Source organism: Cryptomeria japonica, chromosome 10 (assembly GCF_030272615.1).
Source record: "Cryptomeria japonica chromosome 10, Sugi_1.0, whole genome shotgun sequence".
Lineage (NCBI taxonomy): Eukaryota > Viridiplantae > Streptophyta > Pinopsida > Cupressales > Cupressaceae > Cryptomeria > Cryptomeria japonica.
Window position 1 is genome coordinate 60,017,760 of NC_081414.1, and position 14,995 is coordinate 60,032,754.

At 35.8% G+C, this 14,995-nt stretch overlaps 1 protein-coding gene across 2 annotated transcripts in view; it reads right to left on the bottom strand.

The window, feature by feature from the left end:
• The window catches only part of LOC131029779 (uncharacterized), a 60,883-nt gene that overhangs the window by 15,794 nt on the left and 30,094 nt on the right, over positions 1-14,995 (bottom strand). Inside the window, exon 2 of one of the 2 annotated variants that reach the window (XM_057960435.2) lies at positions 2,386-2,485. The exons of the other annotated variant lie outside the window; for it this stretch is intronic. The gene's annotated coding sequence lies outside the window, so the exon portion shown is untranslated. Of the gene's footprint in view, positions 1-2,385; positions 2,486-14,995 lie in introns of those variants that run through there. 2 annotated transcript variants of the gene reach the window in all.

Consider the following 14,995-nt stretch of genomic DNA (forward strand, 5'->3'; position numbering starts at 1 on the left):
TGTCCATTCATGATAACTTTGAATCATTTAGAACAATTGTGTAAGTCCCCAAGTGAAAAAAAATCACATAAGCCACTGAGTTACCCACATGTCAAGAATTGACCGTAGAAACTTTGGAATCGTCTTAGTTGATCAGATATTTAGCATCTAAGGTGATTTTGTTCAAAAGAGGGTAAAATACTTTGGTATTGTATTATGTGTTCGATTGTGCCTAAAAACACCATCAACACTTCCATTTAACATCTAAGATGCCAGAAAAATGGAGTAACTTGTAGAAGAGCGTTGTGATCGGGGGTCAACAACTTCAACACTCAAGTTGTGGGGTGTTTCCTCCAATGGCGCTAGAAGGTGTGCAATTCATCACAAATAATGCAATGAATTGTGTTACGATAGGCAAACTTTTGATAGAGAAGTACACTACATTGTTTTGGAGCTCAGGTTTGACACATTGTCTTGAGTTAACGCTAGGTGAAATGGACAAATTTCCAAGTTAAATCTACAATACAGAAGAGGATATTTTTCAATAAATATATATAATCACACTATGGTGTTGAACATAATGAAATCCTTAATTGAGGAAAAAGAGTTCACGTGACACGATTTTTCATTCACTTCCTTACATTGCAAAATTTATGCACCCAAAATATGAACTTGAAACATGTGTTTGTTTCATCTAACTGGACTAATTGTAGCTTTGACAAACACGTGGATGGTATCACCATTGTATGCCTTGTATTGCATTGCTTATTTTGGATAGATGCACGTGATATTGTGCAAATTTCAAAGCCTCTAATTAGGGTGTTGAGATTGGTTGATGGGGAGAATCCCAAAGGGGTTACTTTTATAAGTCCATGGATAGAGACATTAAGGTAATATGCTCAAAATGCAAAATGATGAGAGTAGAAGCATGTCAATTTGGGGGATTCTTTATGTTAGATGAGATTGCCAAATGCATTATCACTTTTGTGTTGTAGAATATTTACTTGAATCCATCATGCTTTTGTAGTGTATTATATAAGGAAAATGAGGAGTTGTCGGAAGAGCTATTCAAGTACATTACAACATTTTTTCTTGATGCACAAGATCAACAAGCAGCCAGCGTATGGAGCTGCCACCATAGTAACAAGCAAACAGCTTCATGTCCAACAGATGTTTCATAGAGTCAAGGAAGATGGTAAGACCAAGTATTATTTAATGATTTACAATCACTTGTCATCTATAGCTTTGTTGCTTATTGAAAATTAAAATTAGTAATGGATTTATTATTGAACTTTTCTTTTGTGACTAATGCAATGTCAATGCAATGTTGTGACTACTTTGGCAAAAAAAACAAATTGCTGTCATGGATGGCAATGCATATTCTAAGCCAACCATGTAGTTCTTCTACCTGTGAGCATTCGTGGAACGTATTTAAACATATACGTTCTAAGAAACACAATTGTTGAAGCCAACAACAAAAAAATGGTTTGGTTTTCCTCCACCACAGCATTTGTCTTTAACTTAACAAAATCAAGGTTAGAAACTCTAAATACTACTAGAACTCTATGAATTTACTGATTATCTTGTCATGTCCCCTTTTAAGGACAAAGGAATTAATCAAGAATCCATAGCCTATTCTTTATTTCCCATATAGGCTAAGGGATGAAATAAAGGAAATATAATAATATTTTAAGTGGGCCAATCTCTTCGTCTTCAAATGAGCTCTTCGTCTTCAAATGAGCAGCTTAAATATTATTATAAATCCTATGTAATATTTAAAAATTAAATGTAACTTAAAAAGTGCTTTTGTAATTTAAGATATATTTTTAAATACTTGTAGTTAATAAGTAAATTCAAACAGGGCCCCCAAAAGGTAACTATAAAAGAAAGGTATTGTTCAAAGCAGATCATCTGATTTTGTCATTTTGTTATTTCTTCCAATTAGGAGATTGAAGCATTCAAGGATGAAAACCCTTGATCTAGGAGATCCAGCGGACAAAAACTCTCTTTGTTCCATTGTTGGATTTGAGGATGAAAACCCTCTTATCCATTAAAGGGGGTCACAATTGTGCTGATTTATTGAAGATGGATTAAGGGTTATTTTTGGTTGCCACAATGCCACTACAGTGTGAAAGGGTTAAATTTGCTAATAGTGTGTTTCCAGTTGCAGTTCAATGTGAAACTTATCAGTTTTTTTACATTCAATATTGTATTTTAGTATAGGGGCGCAGCCACCTTTTATAAGAAATTTGATATTTCCATATAAACATATGTAGCACTACTGAAATTCCAGTATTTACCCATTCATTATGTGTCTAATATTAATATTGTTGTCCTTATAATTTGCTACAATACACACACACATGTACATATTTCTGTACCTATAAGTGGTATTTTCCATTATAGCTGCTGCACAGCATCTACATTTTTTTCCCACCGGCCATATTAAGGTTTTCCTGAGTGGCCATACTAAGGCCCTTGTACCCTCAACAGAAAGTTTTTGTACCTGTTGACAGCAACCAAATCATTATCAAGATAATCAACGCTGTGTAGAGTGGTTTCTTACCTTGCCACTGGTCATACACAGTCCTAGATATCAGACATATACGGAGTTGCTAGCAGAAGAGTACTGAGTATTTCCTGAATATTAGATTATTGATTACAGTTACCGGCCTAGTCATCTTTGTCGTTTACCAGATTGTACTATTTTTGTTTCATTGCTGTTTATCTTCATCATTATTCAATAAAGGTAGGGTTTGATATCAGTTCATTCAATTGCATGTTATATTCACAAGCAGTGATAGAGTTTGATAGCATATCTATTTCAGTAGTAATAGCAGCAGTGCAAGGGGCGAATCAGAGTAATTGATAGTGATGTTCCCATGCAATATTAAGGGTCTTGAATAACATTGTTTCAGTTTTGATAATTGGCTGTAAATAAGTGATAATGATGTTTGCATCAGACACATCTCTGCAGCAGCGTATTGAATAAGTCAGAATTGGCATTAGGGTTTCATACAAACCCTCTTGTTATAACAGCACTTGTATCTGATTGCATATATTTATTAATTGCCGATCTTATAAGTGATTTCAGTGATTTATTGTATCATCTTGTTCCATTTATTCTGAGCTGTCATAATAATCAGATCTATGATTGAATGATGAAGTTGTACAGGGGTTTTGACTTTCTAACAGCCCATGAAAAACTCAGATTCGCTGTTAAACTTGGTAGTTTTGCATTTGAGGGTTTTCAATATCATATCAGCTTGGGGGTCTTGGTTGTGCATTTTAATTGATAAGAGATTGCAAGATTATCATATTGTTGATCACCATTTATTTCAGGAGCATTTGACATCTGCATTTGGCACTTGCTCATCATTCCAGTTTGCACACTTTGTGAGATTTGCATATTTCCTAAGATTGTTTGATTGGAGACATTAAATAACTTGGCTATCTTGAATGAGACTTTTGATGATTGTAATCATAATCATAGAGAGGAGGATAAAAATGCATGGGGCATTGACTTCCACTTAAAATTCTGTAGTTTAGATGCCTTAAAGGCTGATTGTCTTTTCAACTTTTGTTTTGTACTCTAAGACTTCAGTTGTAATGGGTACACCATACTTTGAATGAGACTTTGATATTTGTCAAGAATTTGCGAGTAATTGTCATTATGTCTTACGTTTGAAATTTGAACTTTGTTTCTCTTTCTACAAACTATATTCGACATGAAATAACATTTCTGTTTTCTTTCCCTGTGTTTTCGAGTATTTTAGTGTTTTTGAGTTTTTCCTGTTTTGAACCCATGTAATTGAATTCCATTTACATTTTCTGTCTTATGTGTCAACGCTGTATAAATGGAATGCTACTATGTTCTGCACATCAAGAGAGCGATTAGACCAAACTCATAAACTCTCTTTCTGAGAGTCTTCCTCCACAGTAAACTCAAACTTAAAAAGAAAATAAAAACTCAAAATCTTGAAATAAGAGCCCGATTCTGATCAGGTAAATTTAGGTGATTATGCTCATATAAACCCAATAGACACTACCATGCCGATGATCTAGTAAAAAGCTACTGAATTCACTCTACAGGCCTTCTTGTAGAAGATGTTCGATGTAACAGCAGTTATTTCTGTTTCATATGTTATTCTTGCAGAATTAGAATGTGCTATTATATTCTATTGCATTCATTAGATTCAAGTTACAGCTTATACTTCAAGTAATATGCTCAAACCACTACTCAAACCCTTACTCTAATCCTAATTATCCATAGATTCAATGCAATTAAGCATGTCAATATAATGAAATAAGCTCAAGTGAAAACACACACAAAAACTTATAACACAATTGTTTACCCTAGGAACCCCAATGTGATACAACTAGGATGAACTGTGGTCTCAAAGGACTCCAAGTAGGAGGTCGATAAAGGGGATATGAACGTGAACTGCAATGTGCTGGTAGAGCTCATTTCTCTTTGAACAAATAGATATGTAAGGAATAGGAAGTTGTAGTACAAAAGCTCATGATGTCTCTCTCTTCCCATTCTACATGTTTTGATATGGAAACCTTCATTTCGTATCAATTATATAAATACAATTTCTAGCATATTTTTAATGAGAAACACCTTGAGTACTAAGGTCCAAAGATGCTCACGTAAGAAACAACCAAAATGTTCCCTAAAATTATTGATCATACTTCCTTGGTGACGAGTTTTGTCCATCCTACAAAGACATGATTTAGAAGGCACAAGATACATGGAGAATACAATTATATTGTTCTTTACAACTTCCTAATGAAAAACACGCCAGTTTCCTTGTGTGTGAAAAGTGAACATTCACTGTTAATGGTCCCAACAATGATGTCCACACGACCACAAATCAGCTGCCCTATCATCAGTTGCTGAAGTCCATAAAAAAAGGATGAAGTTGTTTCATGAAAGAAACTTACACGCTACTCCATTCCTAGAGTGGTGTTTTAACTTTTGTCCTTATTGATGATGTATCCTATCTCCAAAAAAAAGCCAAGACTTTGGGTTTCTGCTCCTGTGACTTCTAGACATTAATGAAGTCTTCTTTCTGCCCAAATGCTCAAATTTCATGTTATGATGAATGAATACATGCTACAGGTACTTCTTTATGATGCTCTTTACTCTCTTGGAGTTGCTTCTAGTTTAGTGTTTTACCATATTAAAGTGACCCTTATTCCACCTTCTTTCTTAACCATTCTTCAAGCAAGAGTGTTACATCCCACTTGTGCCCTAGTTGATTTTGTGCAGTAATTACGTCCTGATACATGTTAACCCTAGTGCATTTTGATATACTTGTATGATGTATAATGTGCCTAGTTTTATGCTTTAAATGATGGATTTGTTCAAATGATTATGCAAATGTGAATAATGATAATATGTTTTCTATGCTAATTTGATGTACTTTGATTTAGCAAATTGAGGAATAGCAATTAACAATATGATATCATGTTTCACTTTTATCAAGATTTATTATTTGTTAGAACTAGACAAGATTGGATCTAACCGATTTACGTGGGCCAAGTGTGTGCAGGAGATCGTCGTCCTCCACGGAAGGAGGGAAAGTATCATCAGGTCGAGAGGTGAAAGGAAGGAAAAACTCAATGTCGTTTGGAAACCCTAGCCTAAGCCAGGTAAACCTAGGTTGATTTTGTCAGACCTTGTTAGCCAGTGCGCTAGATAACCGGGTAGGTTAGTATAGAGAATTTAGGGTTGTCACTTCTCGCGGCAATTATTAATTATTAATATTAATTAATTGTTTTATTAATTATAAATCAAGTGGTTGGACCAATGTTCTTTTATCCTATAAATATATATATATTTATATATAGGTATATATATGTTACATATATATCCTATACGAGTACCTAGGTACAGGAGTACGTATCCATGGTCGTATACGCACTACCGCAGTCAGGTATTCGTAAGGAGTATAGGCCACATCTATATAAATATAAATAAATATATGTAAAGATTAAATTAATTTATGATTATATGGCAACGTTTCTTTTTAATTAAACAAATTATCTTGTGCCAACTTTACTTGGCATCTTTATTAAAGTAAAGATTATGCGAGGGGGAGACATAAATTTACCCCTCCTAAAGTTGCTAATTGATTTACTTGGATTATTTCCTTAATATTAAAAGGAAATAAGTTTTAAGTAAAAACATTTTATTTTATTCTACTCTAAGCCATGGCATGTTTACTCATTCCATGAGTAAATTATTATGTTATATCGAGCTATTAGGAGGATTACTTATTAAAAAAAAGGGTATTGCAAAAGTAAATCTCTTTTTTAATCGCTCATCTTGATATACTCTTTATTGAGCTTTTGGGAGGAAGATGGGCTTAATAATTATCGTAAAAGCTTCATATACTCTTAATGCGTGAGGGCTGCAGTCACGAATGAGGCAGGTTTTGAATTCCGCCTGGTATTAAGGCGTGGCAAGCAGTAAAATGTTTTAGGGTTAATACATAAACAAATGAGGAGGGAAAAAGGATCATTCTCTACTTACTATCTGGACGGCAGAGAAAGGGTTTGCTCGACATTTTTCTTGTCTGTTGGCTGCGTTTTTACTTACATTTCTGGAGAATCTCCACCATTGGCCTGCGTTTAAGGAAATAAAGGTTTCAGCAGAGACATTTTGGAGAAAGATTTCTTCTAAGAAATCAGGTTATGATACCTCGTCCTAACCCTGCGAATTGGTTTTTATTTCTGCTATTCATCTTAAATTTTGAGATTAATAAAAGAAAATGCAGTTAAATCTCTGTTATATATATGCAAATACTTATGGTTAAGTGTATTACTTGGATTTCATGTGGGGATTAAAACCCTTCTGCATTATTATTGTGATACCTACGTTGTTGTTTTCTACTAGAGTAGATAATCACCAGCAGGATGAAATACCCTAAAATTTGTGTAGGGTTTTGAGTAGTTGTGCATGAAATTTGGAAGAAGGTATGATTACATATATGTTTGCATATATATATATATATACAAACATGTATGTGAAGATGTCTGCAGGTCTGGAAATTCTATTAAATTACTTTCAACTTCTTGTAAGAAAGAAAATAGATTAAGTACATATACCTCTGTTGATGAGGGTTAAATTGGTGTAAAAAAAACAATGTTCCACGGAAACGCATTTCCCTCTCCCAGGCCAAAGTCCCCCTGTCCCCGAAACTTTTTCCCTTTGTCCCCCCGTCCCTGAAGCCCATCCCCGCATCCCCCCGTCCCCAACATCCATGGAACACTGAAAAAAAAAAGAGAGAAAATACATATCTATTAAACAGTTTATTATCTGTTTGGAATACTAAAGATGGTACGAGTGATTGACATACTCCAAATGTATAATGATGAAATGCACACTTAATTGTAGATGTATAACCTTATGAGGGCAACTTAATTGGAAAAGCCAAGACATCTTTGTATGTCAGTACTGCTGTTATCTTTTCAAACAAGGGGATTTATGCTCCAACAGATTTGTTAGTAAATCTGAAACCAATCAGCAAACTGCAAGTCTATTAAATAGATTCACTTGCTTACTGCAGTTAAACCTCAGTCTAAAATAAAACTTACCCATAGAATCTATATTCATCTTTAAATTCAAGACGGTATAACACAAAGGATAAGGCCATTGTTAATTTATAACTAAAGTAAACTAAGCCGTAAACCTTAGACACCAAGAATACTCCTTGTGTCTGCAAAGGTGCGGATATAGGTGCACGTATGTACCATACTTGGGCATATACGGCAAGAATGTACCAGTGTGTTAATAACTGGTAATACTTGCTATATACGCAAAGGTAATTGTACTCACGTGTCCGTGTATACGTATCTTGGCAAACATTGGTAAGTACATTCCAACATAGTGATACAGAATTGTATCATTCCAAGGAAGAGAGTTCTTATCTGAGTCAACCTTGAGAAGATTTGACCTCTCAACCAAGCTTCCTGAACTTCTTAAACTAAGATGATAAGACAGCACTTAGATAAACTTGTTTTATTAAGAAAAACCTCTCTAGTGTTAGGAAATTTATCCGTACCCTAGCCTAGGAAGGCAGTGGGTGGAAGAGCACGATTGTACATGATGCAGTAGCATCATCATCGGGAGGTTACTCTCAAGTGGCCGGACAGCAGAGACATGTTCGGCAGGTTAAAATCCATACTTAGGATTTGAACGTACAATTGGCGACTCCTATGCCCCTATTTCCTAAGCCAGGGGTTCAGTTGAAACATGTTGAAAAAATAGTAGTTGTGCGAGGAAGAAATGGTTGATAACACTTGAAATACTTATACTATAACTATTGAACGCTAACCCCAAGATGGTCCTTAGATTTCCTTTTGAGTTCAGCTGAACTCCTTAACCCAGACTTATTGCCGAGAAGGGTGAGATCATTGACAGCGCGAAAACTCGTGCTTACAGTGTAAAACCTTGGCCAAGGTGGTGCTACGCAATGCATGCACTAGTCTGATCTTTAGCACCAGATACACCCTTAGTCAGAGCGTCATACTAGTAGGGAGTTACCCTTAGTGTATGACCGACTAAGTGTGTAGGTCCTAACACCAAGTCTCAGATGGCATTGAGTTCTCGTATTCCTTTACCTCCCTGCGAAGGGTTGGGCCAGTCCAAAAAGACATGGCACGGGGGACTAGATAGTCCGTGGTTGGGCGGAAAAGTGCCCTAATGATACTTTCCCTCCTCACCAACATCATGACAGAGTTTGAAGTTCAGAATTTGGCATCAATTGAAAAGTACTCTCTAAACCCTATCCCTTTAATTTCATGCAAGTTATTTATTTCTTAAATCTTAAATGTATGCTTAATTTCTAGTTCAATATGCTTAACATTTCAATTACCGTTATTCATAATCCTGTTTTTTTTTTAAAAAGATTCTTCTTGCCATGTTTGTGTTTCTGTTAACGGCTATATTTGCAACGGTTAGTTTATTTGAATGTAAATTTCTTTTAAAATTTTTTTAGCATGTTACAAAGAGGTGAGAGCTCATTTGCATGACTGAAATGCTTAACAAATTTCTACTTTGATATCTATGCAAATAGTCAATTCAAGAATCTATTGATGGTGTTTTGATGCACTATACAACTTAGAATAAAATACCAAAGGCACTCTAGCCTCTCTTGATAAAAAAACTCTCAAATGCTGAAGATTTGCAAAGGATCACTTGAGATGACTCCAAGGTTCTCTAATGTTAGGTCTTAACGTGTTGGATAGCTTCAATGATATTGATGTGATTTGTTGTACCTACGAGGGGACTTACGTACCTTCTTGCTTCAATCTCAATGGTTATATGTTCTTAAAATGATATTGCAATATTGCTCCTTTTCCTATGTCTACTGATTGTTGATAAAAAAAAGTTAAAAAAGATCAGGGTTTAGGAATGCTATTCTAAACTAAGAGTGCAAGACAATGACTGATTTCAAGTTAGCTCAACTAAGTTTTTCTTTCACATTTTGTGAACATCTGCACAATGTTAGTGCAATCTTCTAAGGGGTAGCTCAATAATTTCAAATCACCAACTCAAACATAGACACCTTCAAAATGAAGCATATCAATGATGAAATAGTAATTGAAGTTATGCTTTGGCTAATTAATTCTAGTTGACCACGCAAGGCAAGTTTGCAATCAACAAACCGCTAGTAGTATGGATAATGGAGTTTCACTTTCAATCATGCACATGTATCTTCACTCATCTAAAACTTAAAAGCAAATTCTATTCTGATGTTGGGACCGATGTCGATGTCCTGGTTCTGAACCATTCCATCACAATGTCGCCACTCCCGCTCCAAACGTCGAATACCCCTAATCATGCACCCCAATCGAAAGGTAGGGTACCTGCTACTCAAGCATGGATCAAGGCATGCTCCGGTGGCTGGGGGCCCTACGTCTCTGCCCGGGTTGGAGGAGGAGAGTGAGAATCAAATGATGCTAGGTCTTTTTTGAATATAAGCTCTCACAAAAGGTATGAAGAAACAAGCAAATGCTTCAAAACTCAATAAGTCACCAACACTTCAATGATTTAATTAATTTCTGAAACATCAAACATCAGGCAAAAATTCTTCAAAGTCTTCTGATTGATCTCTTAATGCTAAATTTCTACTACAAATCTAATCTTCAATCTAACTAGATACAAAATGAAATGAGTTGAGCTTATATAGAGCTCCTTTTTACAATGGATGGCCAAGATTAAACTAATATCAAGGGCCCAAATTTTGCCACCTAAACCCTAATTAGGGTTTGTTATTACAAAATACCTAACTTATTGCAAAACATTAAATGCTAGCCAATGGGAATATGACATCCATTTGGCACAAAATACAAGGAAAAATCTTCCAATAGAAAAAAATGATGCCATGTAGGATCATAACAAACTTTCTTCTAGAATCTTGTTGCCCTTACCCTTTTCTCTTTTTGCAAATTCAATGAATCTAGACGTCATAGATTCTATCTCATTTATTGGAACTGCAAGTAGATTCTCCAATTGTGCTTCCAGGTAATTGATTTCATCCAAGCTGGTAGAGAAGGTCTTATCCCAATCCGGCCCAAAGTCTTTAGTCTTGTTGGCAAGTACGGTGAATGAATGGATAGCGTCCAGCTGTCTCTCGGAAGGCATTCCATTTGGTTCAAAGAAGAGAATCTTCACTTTATCTATCAAATCTTCCACAACAATGTCAACTCCTTCATCCTTGTTCTTCTCAAGAATAATTTCAGCTACCTCCAGAATCTTATCATGTATTGTTGTGATTGCTTGATCAACTTGAGTGCATCCAAGATTGATGTCTTCGAATATGAGTTTCCTCATGCGAAGCAAGTTATACCATGGCTGGAGATTAGGCAATTGCTCATCTTTCAATATCCCCTCACTTATCAATGTTTGTCTCAGTGTAGTCTTCATTACTTGCAATATCGGGACGATGAAGTCTCTTGTGTGGACAAAATCATCATATGCTACCTTGAGTCTTTGAGTCCTCTCAAGAATCATCATAGCCTTATCAAATATCCTTGCTAATTCCTTTGCGAATGCTTTTGCCTTTTTAAATGTCTTGGTGATCCAAGCATCCAATAATTGTGTTAAGGCCTTCATCTTTTCAAAATCGTTAATTGTATCTGGAGGAGGTAGCGATGAAGTTGACAAATCGCAATGCCTTAATGGAACCTTGAGTTGTTGGAGGTAGCCTCTAAACATGTTGATCTCTTTCTCTAACTTGCTATTCTTCTAAACTTCTAGCTTGAGCATGTCATTGACAGTTTTCTGTAATGTACCTACCAGTTAGAGATCATTAACCTGCAAAATAGATTGTTAGAATACAACAAACATATATATATATATATAGAAGTAATCTAAATTGCAATCTAACTTTAAAATACTTACTTAACATAATCACAACTTTTATCTAATAAAAAGGATACGATTGCCATACGAAAGTATGTCCTTAGGCGGTTGTGAAGCTCGCTTTCCTGGAACCCATCTTGGTTCCAAGCCCTCCAAGAAGTCGAAAGTTAATTCGACTCCTGTCTTGAATGTAATTTCTTACATCCAAGCCCTCCAGGAAATCGAAGGTTAATTCGACTCCTGTCTTGAATGTAATTTCTTACATCCAAGCCCTCCAGGAAATCAAAGGTTAATTCGACTCCTGTCTTGAATGTAATTTCTTACATCCAAGCCCTCCAGGAAATCGAAGGTTAATTCGACTCTTGTCTTGAATGTAATTTCTTACATCCAAGCCCTCCAGGAAATCCAAGGTTAATTCGATTCCTATCTCGAGTGTAACCTCTTACACCCAAGCCATCCAAGGAAGACCCTATGTCAATTCCTTGCCTTGGATGATGCATCCCATCATCCAAGTCCTCAAAGGGGACCGGCCAGATCTGTCTCTTCTTGGATGAACTTAGTCAACCAAGCCATATATATGCATATAGATATTCAGTATATACTGCCCTCCAGGGATTATCATAATCCCTCCATTAGGCTAAGGGAATTTCTTCCCTATAACCTTCATCATATAATCACATTAATATTACATTTTATAATTCATTACTGTTTTCCATTCCATAATTTACGTCTTCATTTACATATTCTTTAATCTTTCTAATGATCCTAAATATACATACATATTCTACATAGATTCCTATCTTTATTGCTACATTCATATTAGTAATCATTAGAGATATATGTATTCATAAAAATGCATATGTGTGTGTGTGGCACACACGTCCACACACATATATACCTTAAGACTTCTTAACCCCTCTTACCTGTACGCAGATTGTAGCCTGCGGTTGGAGTTTGCACTGTAGATGTCGCCTGCAGATTGGGAGGCATACCATAAAGAACACAAATGTTACTTCCTGTAACTTGATAACAATTCTGATCTGATCTTATCCATGGTGATGTCACTAGATGCTTTTGATTCCTTCCCTTTAGATCTCTCAATTTGAGGGAGAGGTCACACCTCTTCATCATGTATGGCCTTTGGCAAGATACATACCCTTTCACCATTAGCACCCTTTGAAAGAGTGTAACTCTTCATTATTTCTACCATTTGAAAGGGACGCAACCTTTCATAATCAGATCTGCACTTATTATTTAAATCAAATCTGCACTTCTCATCACCAAATTATCCCCCCTCTCAAATGAGGTTTTCTTCTCCCTTTTATATATCATTTTTGAGGGAGTCACAACTTTTCCTTTCATGTCTTTTGACTTTTCATTAACTTAATTAATTTTTTATTAATCATATTTAATTATATCATTTTATATTTTAATTTTATTATTATCATTTATTATTAAATTCTATTTCAAAGTGGGGATATTAATATCATTTATTATTAAATTCTATTTCAAAGTGGGGATATTACATTTTCATTGAATCATTCATATCCTCTAATGCTTGATCGATGGTGGGAGGACCTAGATTGATGGTCTCCAAATCAAAATCTTATGCTGTAATCTCTTCCTCTAGCTTGTCTACTCTAGGAATGGCAACCTCTATGGTCTTGGATCCATCTTCATCTCTTGTCACCTTGGACATCCTGGTGGCTGCCCTCTTCTCATGTTTGTGATTTGTATCTAGGTAGCTACCTAGATCGAATGGATCTTGTTCTTCTTCTACAACCACCTTCTTTGACAATCTTTCTTTTAGCCAAGCAGGTATAACTGATCTCTCCTCTTCAACATGTATCTCTTTCACTTGTTGCTCTCGTGGATGGGATGTGACTTCATGTTCATCATCTTCATTGACTGGCTCGGGTGAAGCTACCCTGTCATAGACCACTTGTTGATTATCTACTACTCGTTCCATGATCAATGCCTATTTCAACTACTTGATTTGCATCCTCTTGATGTATAGATGAAGTACTAGAAGAAAGATGAGGTGCCTGACTTGACTTGATCTTCTTCTTTGGTTGTTCTTCCTCATTAACTTCTTTTTGCTAGGATCCCTTGGAATGAGATGATTGAACTACACTCTCATTATGACTCTCATTTTCCATTTCTTCATTAGATGACTCCTGATTTTCCATCTTTTGGAATGTGTCGCCTGAATGCCTTGATCACTCAATATATGGAGTTGCGCCTCCGCCCATCGTTTTGTGTTTGCAATGATAGGCTCCATCAGCTCCTTCAAATCTATGATCTCAATATCATTCCAATTGACCTTCACTTGCTTATTCTTTTCCTTCTCATATATCGGTAGGAGACTCTTGCCATTGTCTTGTGTTTGATCAGGAACATTGAATATCTTAATTTCTCTAATAATATCAATAGGTAGCATGGAACACATCTTCTTCCTTATTCCCAAATCATCTGTACGTTCATGAAGTGATCCTCTAGGTGTAGCTTATGTCTGTGTTTCCTTCCACTGGTCTTTCTAATGATGCTATAAGGATCAAAGTTGTCTCTAGAAACGTATGGTTGGACGAGGAAAGACTTCAATTCTTCACCTATCTTCTCTGTTGCTTGAAGAGATGAGCATACCTCTAAAGACTTTCCCAATGAAATAGGAAAATAAATCTTCATCTTTGTTTTGTTCTTCTGGACTTTGTTGTATGTCATCAACTGTCTTACTATTTCAAGCAATATTAGCTTGTCGATTGGATACCATGGTAGCATAAGCGGTGGGCAAGAACATCCTTGAACTCTTATATAAGTGAACTTCGAAAACTGAATGAACCATGCACCATATTTCTCTATCAATTCTTTTGCTTTTGGAGATAGGCTCTTGTGAATGCCACCTTGTAATGTTCTCGTCATAGTTGGACTACTCGCAGGGTACTCCGCGAGTTGTAAAAACTCGCGAGTTTTTAACCTTGGCGAGTTTTTGCCACTTTAACTCATGAGAAAAACTCGCCGAGTTTTTTAGAAAAACTCGATCGCTACAGAGATGTGTTTAATACAACTTGTTATTGTGTATTTTGTGTTACTAATTTTATAATGATATTATAATTCATCAAATATAGTTCATAGTAACATCTTTCTATGTGTCTATTGTTTTGATTACTTTTACTATGTAGTGAATCCTAATGCAAAGATGGTCTTATCTGCATCAGTTTTTTGGTATACCATTTTAGTTTTTTCATTAAGAATAGTTTATTATTAAATATTAATAACCATATTAACTAAACACTTCTTTAACATTTTTTTTTTCCATATGTTTACTCAGCGAGTTTTTAAAAAAATTGCCCTCAGAGTCTTATGTCAGCCTTGTAGTTCATCCAATTGTGAGCGCAATTGGAGCTTGTTTGAAGCAATCCACACGAAGAAGAGGAGCAAGTTAGTGCAGAAACGCCTCAATGACCTTGTCTTCGTGCAATATAATCTTCGATTGCACGTAAGGAAGGTAGAGGAAGTAGAAGGTGGTCCAATTGACTTGGATGATATAGATCCTTATAGTGATTGGACATCACAGGAGCAGCCTCCATTGTTTTCCGAGGATGACATCATTGATTTCAAGAGGCAGGCTATGGAGGAGGG